Here is a 13707-nt window from a genome sequence, read left to right on the forward strand (position 1 = left end):
CACCTGTCATTCCATCACCCTGAGATAAACATAAACCATATGTGGACTGAAAAAAAATGCACAATGTGAGAACTGTGAGTTTCAGTTTTATTGGGGGACTTACTGAGGAATATAGCCCAGGAGACAGCCGCTCAGATAGCTCTGAGGAACTGATCCAAAGAGGTAAGAGGGGAGGTCCGTATATACGTGATTTTGGAGAAGGGGTACATGCAGTCAAACACACATCTCGGTAGAAGGTTACTGTTAGTCATGAGGAACCGATATCCCAGTAAATTATTTTAATGCTTTTCTAAGTATGAGAAGATGCAAGAATTTGGGTTCAGACAATTTTCTCCTGAAAATATCTAACTTCTGAGGGCCTGTTCTACCTGTTTTCCCAGAGCACAGAGTGCTTCATTCCTTCATTCCTGCATTCCTTTTAGGGTAAACTGTAGGTAGAACTTGATGGTGGGCATACATTTTGATGTATTTCCCTTAGTCCTTGTTTCCTGGATCCTGTATCTCTCCTGTTTTCGGTACCTTACTTAGAAAGAGTACATGAAATGTCAAATGTTGAGATCCTGATTATCTGACAATGTCTTTATTCTACCCTCACCTTGATTGAAAGTTTAGCTGGATATAGAATTCTGGAATTGCTGCTGAAAAATCCAAATCCATTCTGATTCCTGAGCTTTCACATTTGTCTTTTTCCACCCCTCCAGTTGCTCATAGGGCCTTCTCTTTATTTTGGCTGCTTCAAATTTCACAATGCATCTTGTCACATTAGTTCTTGGGCTGGTTACTGGGTGAGCCATTTTATTATTTTATTTTATTTTATTATTATTATTTTTTGTTGTTGTTGTTGTACGTGGGCCTCTCACTGCTGTGGCCTCTCCCATTGCAGAGCACAGGCTCCAGACGCACAGGGTCAGCGGCCATGGCTCACGGGCCCAGCCGCTCCGCGGCATGTGGGATCTTCCCAGACAGGGGCACGAGCCCATGTCCCCTGCACCGGCAGGCGGACTCTCTACAACTGCACCACCAGGGAAGCCCTATTTTATTTTATTTTATTTATTTATTTACTTGGCTGCATCAAGTCTTAGTTGCAGCACACAGGCTCTTCATTGTGGCAGGCAGGCTCTCTAGTTGTGGCGCACGGGTTCAGTAATTGCAGCACACAGGCTTAGTTACCCCGTGGCATGTGGGATCTTGGTTCCCTGACCAGGGATCAAACCTGCTTCGCCTGCATTGGAAGGTGGATTCTTAACCACTGGACCACCAGGGAAGTCCCAGTAAGCCCTTTTAATCTGGAAACTCATATCATCAAATTCCTGGACATTTTCTTGTATAATTTATTTCATAATTTCTCCCTTTTTTTTTCTCTTTTCTCTATTTCTAGAACTCCCAGTAGTTATATGTGAACCTCCTGGATTTATCTTTTATTTTCTTTTCTCTCCTGTACTTCATTTCTTGGTCTCTTTATTCCACCTAATGAGAGACACCCTACTTCAGCTACCAGCCCCTCTGTTGCAATTTTTATTTCCACTATCCATTGTCTAGTTTCCTAGGGCCGTTTACTGTATCTGCATTTGGACACAATATGGACATGACAGTTTCTCAAACCTCTGAAGATATTAATCATAGGAGTTTTTTTTTAAGCTTTTTTGTTTTCAGTTTTCTTTTGTTTGCTGTATCATCTCTGTTTCCTCTGAGTTCCTTTTTCTATTTGTTTTGGTCCCTACCTTTCATGTTAGAAGTTTCCTCAAATGCCTACTAATTTTTGGCAGATCCCTAGTTGTCCTGCGTGGACTCCAAATTTAACAGTCAGGACCCAAGAGGCTGACCAGTTTGGAGCAGGTGAGCAGGGCTTGCCCAGCTGTGGCTTTGGGGCAAGATCATCAGAGAGGACTCTGACAGATCCCCAATGTCAGAGGCTGTATGACTTTTCACTTAGGCTGATCATTTTCCCCAAGGAAGAATCTTGTAATTTTCAGTATGAGACCTCTCACTTACCTCACTGTGGCTGGCGTCCCCAGGCCCAGAGCCTTCCTGGTTCAATGAATCCAAGGAGCAAACCTCAACCCTTTGACCCAGAAACCCTCCAGGTGTTCTGTGCACACAGTTATGATCATCACATTCATACAACTTTCTGTGCTGCCGCATTGTTACCAAAATTGTCATAAGCATTTCTCACTTATTATTAAACACTAGTGAGCTATCTCTTGGAAAAGTTGCATCACATTCTGTGAACGAGGTTATCTGTGCCTTATTCTTTTAAGTTCAAAACTCTGAGGTTCAGAATTCAACTTGGGTGATAAGGTAGGAACAGATCATATCAGGTCACAACCAAGGGGTGGGGGGACTGGTGCTTTTATTTATTCCCATATCTGCAGCATTCGACATCTCTATTCCAGACACTGGGCCAGGTGATGGCTTAGAGGAGGGGTCCAAGGGCCATGCGGGCCCTGCCCTCAGGGACAACACAGTTAGGGGAGGCGGTGAGAAAGCCATGAAGCAGGGAAGGCTAGAAGGACTCTGGACTCCAAAGAGAGGAGTGAAGCGGGATTTTCTCCAGGAAGGCTCAGTGGCCTCCATGGGCTCTCAGATGAGAATCCAGGAAAAGAGAAGCTTGCTGGTTTCATGCCCATTTCCTCCTCTCCAAGGCAACAGTTGAAGGATCAGTTCCAGAGAGCAAATGAGAAGGGAACGGGAGAGGATGAAACAGGGAGGGGTTAGTTAGATCGCAGCTCGGAATCAAGCCAACCAGGTTGGCTATGGTTCTGCCTCTTACCAGCTGGTGACCCAAGAAACTTATGCATCTTCCCTGAGAGTGTCCACCTCGGTATGTGAGTCACCTGACAGGGTCATCGGAAGGCAGAGAATACCGTCCTCAGAACCCTCTGCAGAAGCCTTGCACTCCAGAACCACGGGTGTGGACCTTCCCGTGGAGGAGTGAGGTGATGGGTGGAAGGAAACTGGACAGTGCCCAAATGGGGCAGACAGGTCCAATCAGGGCACCTTTCGCTTTCCTTCTTTGGGGCAATATAAGGGAAACCTATGTAGGCATAGAGGAGCAGAGGAAAAAGGAGAGGCCAGGGTGGGAGGCAGGGCCTGGAGTCCAGGTGCAGGGGATTGAGGGAGTGGGGGCAAAGCCGGTGAGAACAGGAAGGAGATCGGCTTCAGAGAAAGCTCTTTCTGAGTCACACCATGCCTGGCAGTGATGAGAAGGCCTCGGGGTGAGGGAGGAGTAAAACAAATTGCAAGATGGGAAATGACTCCCTGAGCACTGTATCTCTGCCTGGGGCCCTGCCCTGTACCCCTACAAGAGGGAAGAACTCGGCCCCCACTGAGCAGCACACAGCCTTGCTCAGCTTCCTGACACTCACCCCGCAGGCCACCCGCATCTCTGTCTCATCCTGACCTCCTGGTCCATGGCTCCCGAATCCTCCTCAGCCCCCTTCAACACACTGCCAATGGGGGCCAACCAGACAGCCTCAGCAGAAGTAGAGAGGTGTGCTCCCAGGCTGCTTGCCTCCCAAGCATCTGGATTCAGAAAAATTGAAAAGAGCCTGGTTTTTCATTTCTGCACCTGGAAAAGCCCTGTAGCTTTCCCTGTCTGTCTTGATAGAATATAGTGAATGTTTACTATGTGCAGGGCATGTTCCAGGCATTATTCCACATAATCTTCACACTTCCCTTATGAGGTAGGTTCCAATGCTTTCCCTGTTTTACAGATGAGGAAACTGAGGCCTAGACAGAATGGGTGTTTGCCCAAAGATACAGCACTAACTGGAGACAGAGCTGGGATTCAAACTCAGGTTATCCCTCTCCCAGGCCTGGGCTCTCAGCCCCATCACCATGCCATTGAGAAGTGGACCTGAGGACACTAATGACAGCAGTAACAATGTGACAAAACCCTGCAAACTGTAGAGCAGTGACCTCATTACCCAAAGTGAGCTAGGCTGAGAGACCTGGAAAGGCCCTTAAGGGTCATTTCTTTGGTCTCCCATGGTACAGCTCGGAAGACCCCAGAGAGGGGCGGAGACCTACCCTGGGTCACTAGAGCAAGGCAGGAGCAGAAGCAAGCCTGAAGCCAGGCCTCGAGGCCCCCAAAGAGCTAGAGGGGCCCAAGTCAAGAGTGGCCACTTAGAGGGACTTCCCTGGTGGTCTAGTGGTTTAGAATCCACCTTCCAATGCAGGGGTCGCAGGTTCAATCCCTGGTTGGGGAACTAAGATCCCACATGCCGCGGGGCAAATAAGCCCGCGCACCATAACTACTGAGCCCGCGCGCTCTGGAGCCAGCACCACAACTAGAGAGAAGCCCGCGCGCCACAACAAAAGATCCCGCGTGCCACAACTAAGACCCGTCACAGCCAAATAAATAAATAAATTTTTTTAAATATAATAATAATAATAATAAACTCAGCCTCATAGAAGATTTATCATTTAAAACAAACCAAAAAAAAAGGAGTGGCCATTTGGAGAGGCATGGCTGACTCCTCCCCACAGCCTGCCCTGTGTAAGGCCAGCTGGGCAATCACTGCAGACTTCCACAGAGTAGGTGCCTGGCTATGACAGTGGGGAAGGCCAGAGCAAGAAGAGGAGGTGATGAGAAGGCCTTTATTCCCCAGGCCTTGGAAGAACTTGAACAAACAAAGCAATTTCACCTTGAACTCCAATCCCCGTCATCCCGCCCCAGCTGGCCCTGATCTGGGGCTGTAATTCAGCATGGCTGACTCAGAAGGAGCCCCGGATCCCTTGAGTTGAGGTCTGCGGTCAGGCCACTCTGGACTCACTTCAAGATCTTGGCAAATCAGGTCAGCACCAAACCCAGGATGTCAATTCCAGTCTACACACTGGCTCTGTTGCTTTCCTCTCTGATCTGTCTCCTCAGCCCCTTCCCACCACACCACACCCCCAGACCCATCCCAGCCACCACACACGGCCTCTCCCTGCACCCATCACTTCCCCAGACAAGGATCAATCATAATAGAATTTCAACAAAACTACAGCCCACTTGATGAAAGCGTACTTGTCAGGAAGCACACACGCCATGTAGCGCACTTCATGACTACAATCTACACTCTCCCTTATGTTTTACATTGGACAATATGATATTTCTCTTTTTTTTCCCCCCCAAAATGTTACCTGCTGGCAAATAAAGGATGTATTTAAAGTACACATATAAGAGACAGAAAGAGTGGTGGTTGCTTCAAGCTAAGGGGATGACATCTGAAGGGAATGGGTTTCTTTGGGGGGGATGAACATGAGAATGTTCTAAAATTGATTTATGTGATGGCTGTACAACTCTCTGAACATACTAAGAACCATTGAATTATGCACTTTAAGTGAGTGAATTGTGTAGTATGTGAACTGCATCTCAGCAAAGCTGTTACCACACACACACACACACACACACACACACATGCACACACAGGCTCACACACTCACAAGCTGACATCCTCCTAACCCTTCTGTTGTGTTTATCAGCCCGCAGATCACCCGGAACAGTAAAAGTTGTCCCTACACAGCCACTTGACCCAGGATTCCAATAGTGTTGGATCACTTCCAACAAATTCGGAGCAGCAGTTTTTTAGAAAAAAAAATATTTTTTAAAATTTATATGTATTTTATATATTATATTTGTATATTTATATATTTGTTTATCTTATATTTATATATATTTTCTATCTGCACTTGTCAAGAGTGGTTGTTGTTCTCCTATAGGGGAGGGGCCAGGCATGACTTTCTGATAAAGAGAGTCTGGCGGGAGCCTGTTTTGCCTCACTGATGACCTTGAGCCTGGAATGACATCAGCCCTGGAAGGCCAAGTCTCACAGGCAGCACTGGGGCAATGAGCTTCCACAAAGAAAAGCAGTCAACTTGTTTTCCTTCATAGACTCTTAGAACCAAGGTGAAATTTGTATATTTCTGACTTAAAGCCAATCTCTTTAAGTGGGTCCCACAGTCCTCCGTGGAAGGAACCCTAATTGGCACGGTGTGAAAGACTATGGTCCTCTTCTTGATAGCACCCCAACTCTGGTCAGGCCTCCATCCTTCCCCCTCAGCCCGTGTGTCTGGGGCACTGACCCCCAGGAGTGGCCCAGGCCAGAGGCTATCGGCTTCGTCCTACCCCCTCGCCAGTCACTGGTTGAAGAACAGGCCTGTGATCAGTCTGAGCCTGTGATCAATAAGACGTGAGGAAGGGTATGAGGACGGCTTCTGGGAGAAAGGCTTCTTCACTTTTCTGAAAGAATTTCTAGAAGCATATCTTTCTCTTTGGACAAGGATGACTATGTTAGTTATCTATTCCTGCTTAACAAACTACCCCAAAACTTAGTGGCTTAAACAACAAATGTTTGTTACCTCACAGTTCCTGAGGGCCAGGAATCCAGGAGCAACTCTGCTGGATGGCTCTAGCTTAGGGTTTCTCATGAGAGCTGCTGTCACCTGAGGTTTGTCCAGGGCCAAGGATGAGCTTCCAAGCTCATTGGATTCAACTGGCGCTACCTCAAGACCTTTCAGTGGCTGCTGGCAGGGGGACTCAGTTCTCCCGGGATGTTGGTCAGAGGCCTCAGTTTTTCACCTCAGGGGCATCTTCCAGGGTTACTTGAGTGTCCTCACAACATGGCAGCTGGCTTTCCCCAGAGCAAGCGATCTGAGTGACAGCAAGCTGAAAGCTGCGTTCTCTTTTATGCCCTCATCTCTGAATTTACATGCTGTCACTTCTGCTTTTTTCTATTCGTTAGAAGCGAGTCCCTAAGTCAAGCCCCACTCAAGGAGAAGGGAATTGGGTTTCCACCTTTTAAAGGAAATGTCAAGGAATTTGTGGACATATTTTAATCCTCACTGAGGAAGCCTACAGCCCCCCAAATTCTGAGCAGCCATCTTTGCAATTACAAAGGGGAGCCAGTTTTTAGAAAGACGTAACGAAATCAGGCCCTTGATGCCCCTGTAGAAATGCTGGATTAAACCAGCTCTAAACCGAGCCTACTTGGAGACTTTCCAGTTACATGAGCCGACGAATTCTCTTTATAGTTTCAGCTAGTTTGAGTGGGGATTTCTACTGCTTGGAATCAAATGTCTTCTGATCCCCTGGTAGGAATGAAAAAGACAGCACAGAGTCACACGGTCCAGTCACCCGTGGCATATATATATATATATATATATATATATATATTTTTTTTTTTTTGGTTGTACCACACGGCTTGTGGAATCTAAGTTCCCCAGCCAGGGATTGAACCTGGGCCACAGCAGTGAAAGCACTGAGCCCTAACCACTGGACCACCAGGGACTTCCCAACCTATGGTATATTTCAAGGACAATCCTACCCACTGCCTGGAGGTATACAGGACACTGCCCACCCACCCACTGGGCTGCCCTGCGCACAGGAGCCAGTGAGCTCTTTCTTAAGTAACAATCAGCCTAGGAGCGCCCTCCATCTGATGAGGAGACTCGGTCAAAAATAAACTCCAGGGACTTCCCTGGTGGTGCAGTGGTTAAGAATCTGCCTGCCAATGCAAAGGACACAGGTTCGAGCCCTGGCCCAGGAAGATCCCACATGCCACAGAGCAACTAAGCCTGTGCACCACAACTACTGAGCCAGCGCACTAGAGCCCGTGAGCCACAACTACTGAAGCCCGTGTGCCTAGAGCCGGAGCTCCGCAACAAGAGAAGCCACCGCAATGAGAAGCCTGCGCACCACAACGAAGAGTAGCCCCCGCTTACCGCAACTAGAGAAAGCCCGCATGCGGCAACAAAGACCCAATGCAGCCATAAATATATAAATAATTAATTTTTTTAAAAAAAGAATAAACTCCAGGACAGTCACACAGCTGGCATTTTCTCGTTTTGTTTCCCAGACAGAATGTTCAAATACTAGATTTTTAAGATCAAAACCAAACCCAGGGAGACCTTTTAGTTGAGTCCCAGCAATGAGACCAGGTTCGTGTGCTCAGACTTTGATGGGTCCTACACCCTCCCTATGCCTTCAACTTCCAACTCTGTTCAACACCTGCATGTCATGGGAAAATCGTAAACAATTTTAAGAATCTGACAAATATGTGGTCGAGTTTCATATCTACCCCAACCAGCTGTGGGGCTCGGGGCAAATGCTCAGCTTCCTCATCTGTTCATGGAAAAATTAGCCCCAGCCCACCAAGTATAGTAGGAAGTAACGAAATCATATATAGATATATATATATATATGTATTTCCTATATATATATATAATATATACATATGTATATTATTTTTTCCTCCCTTTCTGTTCCTGCCAGTGCCCACACTGAAACTTTCACCCTCTCAAAAGTGACGGGAAGTTATCGTCTGCCCTCACCAAGCCCTTCACAATGGGAACGTGAATTCTCTGAGGGATGCGGTTGGATTCATGAGCAGGCATGCCCGGGCCCCTCTTGGCTGTCTCAGGAGGGCTGGCCAGTGCTTACAAAGCCCTTGTTCTCTCCTCTCCCCTCATCTCTTGCATTCTGGAACTACCCTGTAGTTCTGAGTGGAGGTAGTACACTTTTAACTCCATCTAAAATTCTGCCTATGACCGAGAAGGTGATTATATTGACTGGGATCAGATTTGGATGGATAAACAGAAAATCCAAACCACAGGCTTACACAAAATAGGAGTGGGTTTTTTCTCACATAAAGGTCAGTCTGGGGCTAGTTGGTCAGTCCTGTGGAAGACTCAGGCTCCATCTTTCTGCTCCATTCATGCCAGCACCCGCTTTGCAGCCCCATGGCCACGTCATGGTCCAAGATGCTGTCAGAGCTCTAACCATGCTTCTGGCCAGAAAAAGGAGGAAGAACTACAGAAGACAAAAGGAGCCCTCCCTGTTGAGCCAGCTCCATGTAAGCAGCCTTCCTCGAGGTCCCACACAAGTCCAGTTACATCTCATTGGCCAGAATTTACCAGAATGATTGCACCTAGCTACAAGGAATGTAGCTTGAAATGTAGTTTTTATCTTGATGGCAACACACCCAGATAGCAGTCTTGACTGCAGTAAATTAGGCCAAGTCAGGGAAGAAGGTGAAGGAAGCCTGGTTCTTCCATCCAAGAATAAAGCTGACATTCTGACCCTGTCTGACATCTGGGTCTATTACTTAATCACTGCAGAACTTGCAGGGGGGCAGAAGTGTGCCTGGAAACTCAGAAATCCCCAGCATGTAGCACAGTGCCTGGCACAGAATAGATGACCAGTATTTTCATTTCTGTGGTAGACACTGTGGGGTAATTCCATGTCTCATGATGACAGCCTCTTCTCTGGGAAAGACCCCAAAAACACAGAGATGGGTCCTGGCCACAGAGGACGATTCTACTCGAGTGTCGACTCACCCAGACTGGACCATTCATGGTCCCTTCCAGAACCTTCCAAAGTTTATGGGAGGAAAGAGCAACAATCCTTCTCTGGCGGCCAAGCAGTGAGGAGTAAGGCCGCGTTCTGTCCACCCGGAGGGAGGAAGTGAATGAAGAGAACAAAACCAGAGCCAGAAAAACTCAGAGAAGAGCTCTAAGCACACAGGTCATGGCCAAGACCTTGTCTCTGTTCCCAGAGCCCCAGAGGCCCAGCTACACCTCTTTCCTTCTGGTAAACCCCAGTCTGCACCACCCAAATCAAGCTGGGTTTCTGTCACTTGCCATCAACAACTCTGACTACTGCAATTACCTTTCCCCTTCCAATAGGGAAGAGACTTCATGTCTATAACACTTTTAATTATAGAGTAATATTTGTCAGAATTCTTTCAGTAGCAAGTGGCAGAAATCTAGCTCAAACTGGCTTAAACAAAAATAAATACATAAATAAATAAAAATTTATTGACATAAATTGGAAAAGTCAGCATAGAAGCTGGTGAGCCAGTGGTGTTTCAGGGCTCACATGCCCTCTCTCCCTGTCTCTCTCTTTTTTTTTTAATTTATTTATTTTATTTATTTATTTTTGTCTCTTTTGGGTCTTCGTTGCTGCGCGCGGCCTTTCTCTAGTTGCGGCGAGCTACTCTTCGTTGAGGTGTGCAGGCTTCTCGTTGCGGTGGCTTCTCTTCTTGCGGAGCATGGGTTCTAGGCATGTGGGCTTCGGTAGTTGTGGCTCGCGGGCTGTAGAGTGTAGGCTCAGTAGTTGTGGCACACGGGCTTAGTTGCTGCACGGCATGTGGGAACTTCCCGGATCAGGGCTCAAACCAGTGTCCCCTGCATCGGCAGGCGGACTCTCAACCACTGCGCCACCAGGGAAGCCCTCTCCCTGTCTCTTGATTCTCCTTTCTTCCATGTTGTCTGTGCCCTCCTGCAGCCACCTGCATATGGCAAGAAGCAGCCAAGGCAGCTGCAGACTCCCTGATCCCCAGAGCTCACCCTCCTAGAGGTAGAGGGACCCCCCTACTCCAACAACCACAGATCTTACAGAGGAGGTCTGATTGGCCAGCTGGGGACACAGCTGGGAGGTCTGATTGGCCAGCTGGGGACACAGCTGGGAGGTCTGATTGGCCAGCTGGGGACTCTTAGTCAATCATAGTGAACAGGGCCATTATACTAGGCCTGATGGGCAGGATTGTGTCACCGCCCACCCCTGCAGCCAGGGACCAGCAGCCTCTGTGGTTGATGGGGCCTCAGGATGGGAAAAAGGCAGTCTCCGATTCAGGGAGGCACTGGGCAGACCACAGACACAGTAATACTATTCTGCACTGTGAAACAAGCAAAAGCTTTGGAGCCAGAGGGACGTGGGTTTAAATCCTAGGTCAACCACTGAATGAACATGTGGCCTTGGACAAGCTACTTCAGCCTTAATTTTTTCATCTTTAAAATGGGGTTAATCAGGAGTTCCCTGGTGGTCTAGTGGTTAGGACTCTGCACTTTCACTGCCGTGGCCTGGGTTCAATCCCTGGTCAGGGAACTAAGATCCCACAAGCTGCGCCACGTGGCCAAAAAATAAATAAATTTTTATAAAATGGGGCTAATCATTCCTGCTCTTCAGAGTTGTTGTAAGGATTAAGTAAGATAATAAAGTACTTAGAAAATCATGGCTTCTCAAAGCAGCCCACCTAACTTCATTGCATTTGATAGCACCCTACTACCCCCTGTGACTTAGCTTAGGGTGTGGATACCATACATGAAAATTACGTGTTTCTTTTCTCGTGCACAGATCCAGGCTGTGTCAAACTGTCACTAAGTCAAACTGCACTCACCCTACCTTATTACCTCCTCAGAGTGAGTTTCTTCTATGTTCTAACCCTACCCTGACTCTAACAAACAGTCTAAATAGTCTGGAGTGGGAGGTGGGAAGGACCTAGAGATGTCTGGAGAGAAATCGGCCCTGGAGACAAGTCTCAAGGTTGTGGCCTTTCTAATATTAAGGAGCAGAAGGTGACTCTTAAAACTTTTTTTTTTTTAGAGATTTTTTTTTATTCCATTTTTAAATTTTATTTTATTTTTTGATTTTATTTTTGGCTGCATTGTGTCTTCATTGCTGCACGCGGGCTTTCTCTAGTGGAGAGCGGAGGCTACTCTTCCTCGCGGTGCACGGGCTTCTCCTTTCAGTGGCTTCTCTTGTTGCAGAGCACTGGCTCTAGGGGTGCGAGCTTCAGTAGTTGTGGAGCGTGGGCTCAGTAGTTGTGGCTCGCAGGCTCTAGAGCACAGGCTCAGTAGTTATGGCACAGGGGCTTAGTTGCTCCGCGGCATATGGGATCTTCCCGGCCCAGGGCTCGAGCCCGTGTCTCCTGCATTGGCAGGCGATTCTTAACCACTATGCCACCAGGGAAGTCCCAGACATTTTTTTTATTATTATTAAATTAGCACTAAATTCCTTTTGCTCTTTCTCCCTCCCCCTTCCTTCCTTCCTTCCTTCCTTCCTTTCTTTCTTTCACCTTAGGAGGGGTCATATGGTCTTCTGAGGGTCAGGAGACCTTCCCAGGATGGAATGACATCTGTCCTCCCTACCCAGGCTGGCGATTACGTAGCCAAGGTTGATAAAGACTGAGTGCTCATGCCCTGGAGGAGAGGGGACCCCACTTGGGGAACTCTTTTTTTTTTTTTTTTGTGGTACGCGGGCCTCTCACTGTTGTGGCCTCTCCCGTTGCAGAGCAACAGGCTCCGGATGCGCAGGCTCAGCGGCCATGGCTCACGGGCCCAGCCGCTCCGCGGCATGTGGGACCTTCCTGGACCGGGGCACGAATCCGTGTCCCCTGCCTCGGCAGGTAGACTCTCAACCACTGCGCCACCAGGGAAGCCCATTGTGGAACTGTTTCTTTTAGTGGATCCTGAGCTATTCCTTCTGGCCAGAGAGAGTGAAATGAAGGAAACTATGGGACAGAGTTGACAGAACTTTTGTGGTGAGAGTAAAACAGGGTGGAGGAGGGGAGAAGTTAGGACCTGGAAGCCAGGGGACCACAGCCCTCAACAGAGAAGTGTTCCCAGTTTGGGGATCCCTGCAAAGGACATCTCTGAGGGCTGCCCCCTGGTGCCACCCATCACAGCCCTCCTTTGAGAACTTACTCTACAAGGGCCGAGCACCCACACGGACTTCCCATGGGGTGAGGGCAAGCCTGAGCCCTATTCTTCCCTCATCTACCTGGTGGGTCCCTCCCTGCACCCATAAGACCCCTGTAAATCCAGAGGAGCCCCTGTACCCCAACTTGAGAAGTGAATAAGTAGCCCAGAGTATCCCCTGGCAGGTTTCGGGGAAGAGACACTACGCCTCTCTCTCCCCATCACCACCACTGTCCCCTCCCTGTCCCCAGGCCTTCCTGTGTCCCATGCCCACCCCAGTAGCCTCACTGCCTCACTGACCCCTGCCTCATCCTGAGACAAAGCACAGTTTTAGGACCTCTAGAAGCCCAGGCATTTTTATTTTTGACAGCTGTACCCCACATCCGTGCAAACATAGTAAAATATTTTAAACCTCTGTAAAATCTTTGAAAGGATATTTATAATTTTGCTCTTGAAACCATTTGGCTAGGAGTAACTGATTTAAATTACAACTGGGGAATTCTTATAAAATGAGAAAAACCTAACCCACACATTCTTTCAAAGGTAATGAAATTTTTATGAATACTAAATTTAACAATTAATGAGGTTGATATAACATTACAGGAGGACATTTGATTAAGAATTTATTGATTTCAATTTTGTGGTGTTCTTATTTTAGAGCCGGTAATTTTTTCCCAGCTGTCAAATATTCAAACGGGGCCCCTGCGGAGGCCCCAGGCCATGGGCTCCTGTTGCGGGCAACATAGAAGTAACCTGGGCCAATACATCTTCCCTATCCTTCACCCCAAACATACACCCCTTTACACACACACACACACACACACACACACACACACACACACACACGCTAAGGACAAACGTGACCTTGGCTAGACTGTGGAGACAGAGTCTAGCTCCCAATGAGGAAGACACCAGTTAAGATAAGGTCATATCATGTCATGTCATATGTCACGTAAGAAAGGGCTTCCTTACTGCAGCCAGTGGCTGGAGCTGCTACGGGCATGGAGGGTGAAACAGGCCAGGCTTGGAGGTTGGCACTGGTGCTTCTTCCCTACCAAGGAGGGTGAGTAGATGGGGCGGGAGGGGGAGGGACCACCTGCCCTTGTTTTCACAGCCAGCCACAGACCAGTTGCCCAAACCTATATGGGGACTACAGCCTGTGTTCAGGGCAGGTGACATCAGGACTAGTGGGCTGTGAGAGGTTTCTCTGTGGCACAAGGGCAGTGCCCTACAAAGAGGATGTGG

The 13707-nt window shown here is 48.0% G+C and overlaps 1 non-coding gene across 1 annotated transcript; it reads right to left on the minus strand.

Moving 5' to 3' along the window:
* Window positions 1-7201: 7201 nt before the first annotated feature.
* Window positions 7202-7273, minus strand: TRNAE-UUC (transfer RNA glutamic acid (anticodon UUC)). Its single transcript has one exon. It is a non-coding gene; the product is annotated as a tRNA-Glu (tRNA).
* Window positions 7274-13707: the final 6434 nt, after the last annotated feature.

This window comes from Aethalodelphis obliquidens, unplaced genomic scaffold (genome assembly GCF_003676395.1).
Source record: "Aethalodelphis obliquidens isolate GAN/ISIS:26980383/991018 unplaced genomic scaffold, ASM367639v1 scaffold26, whole genome shotgun sequence".
Lineage (NCBI taxonomy): Eukaryota > Metazoa > Chordata > Mammalia > Artiodactyla > Delphinidae > Aethalodelphis > Aethalodelphis obliquidens.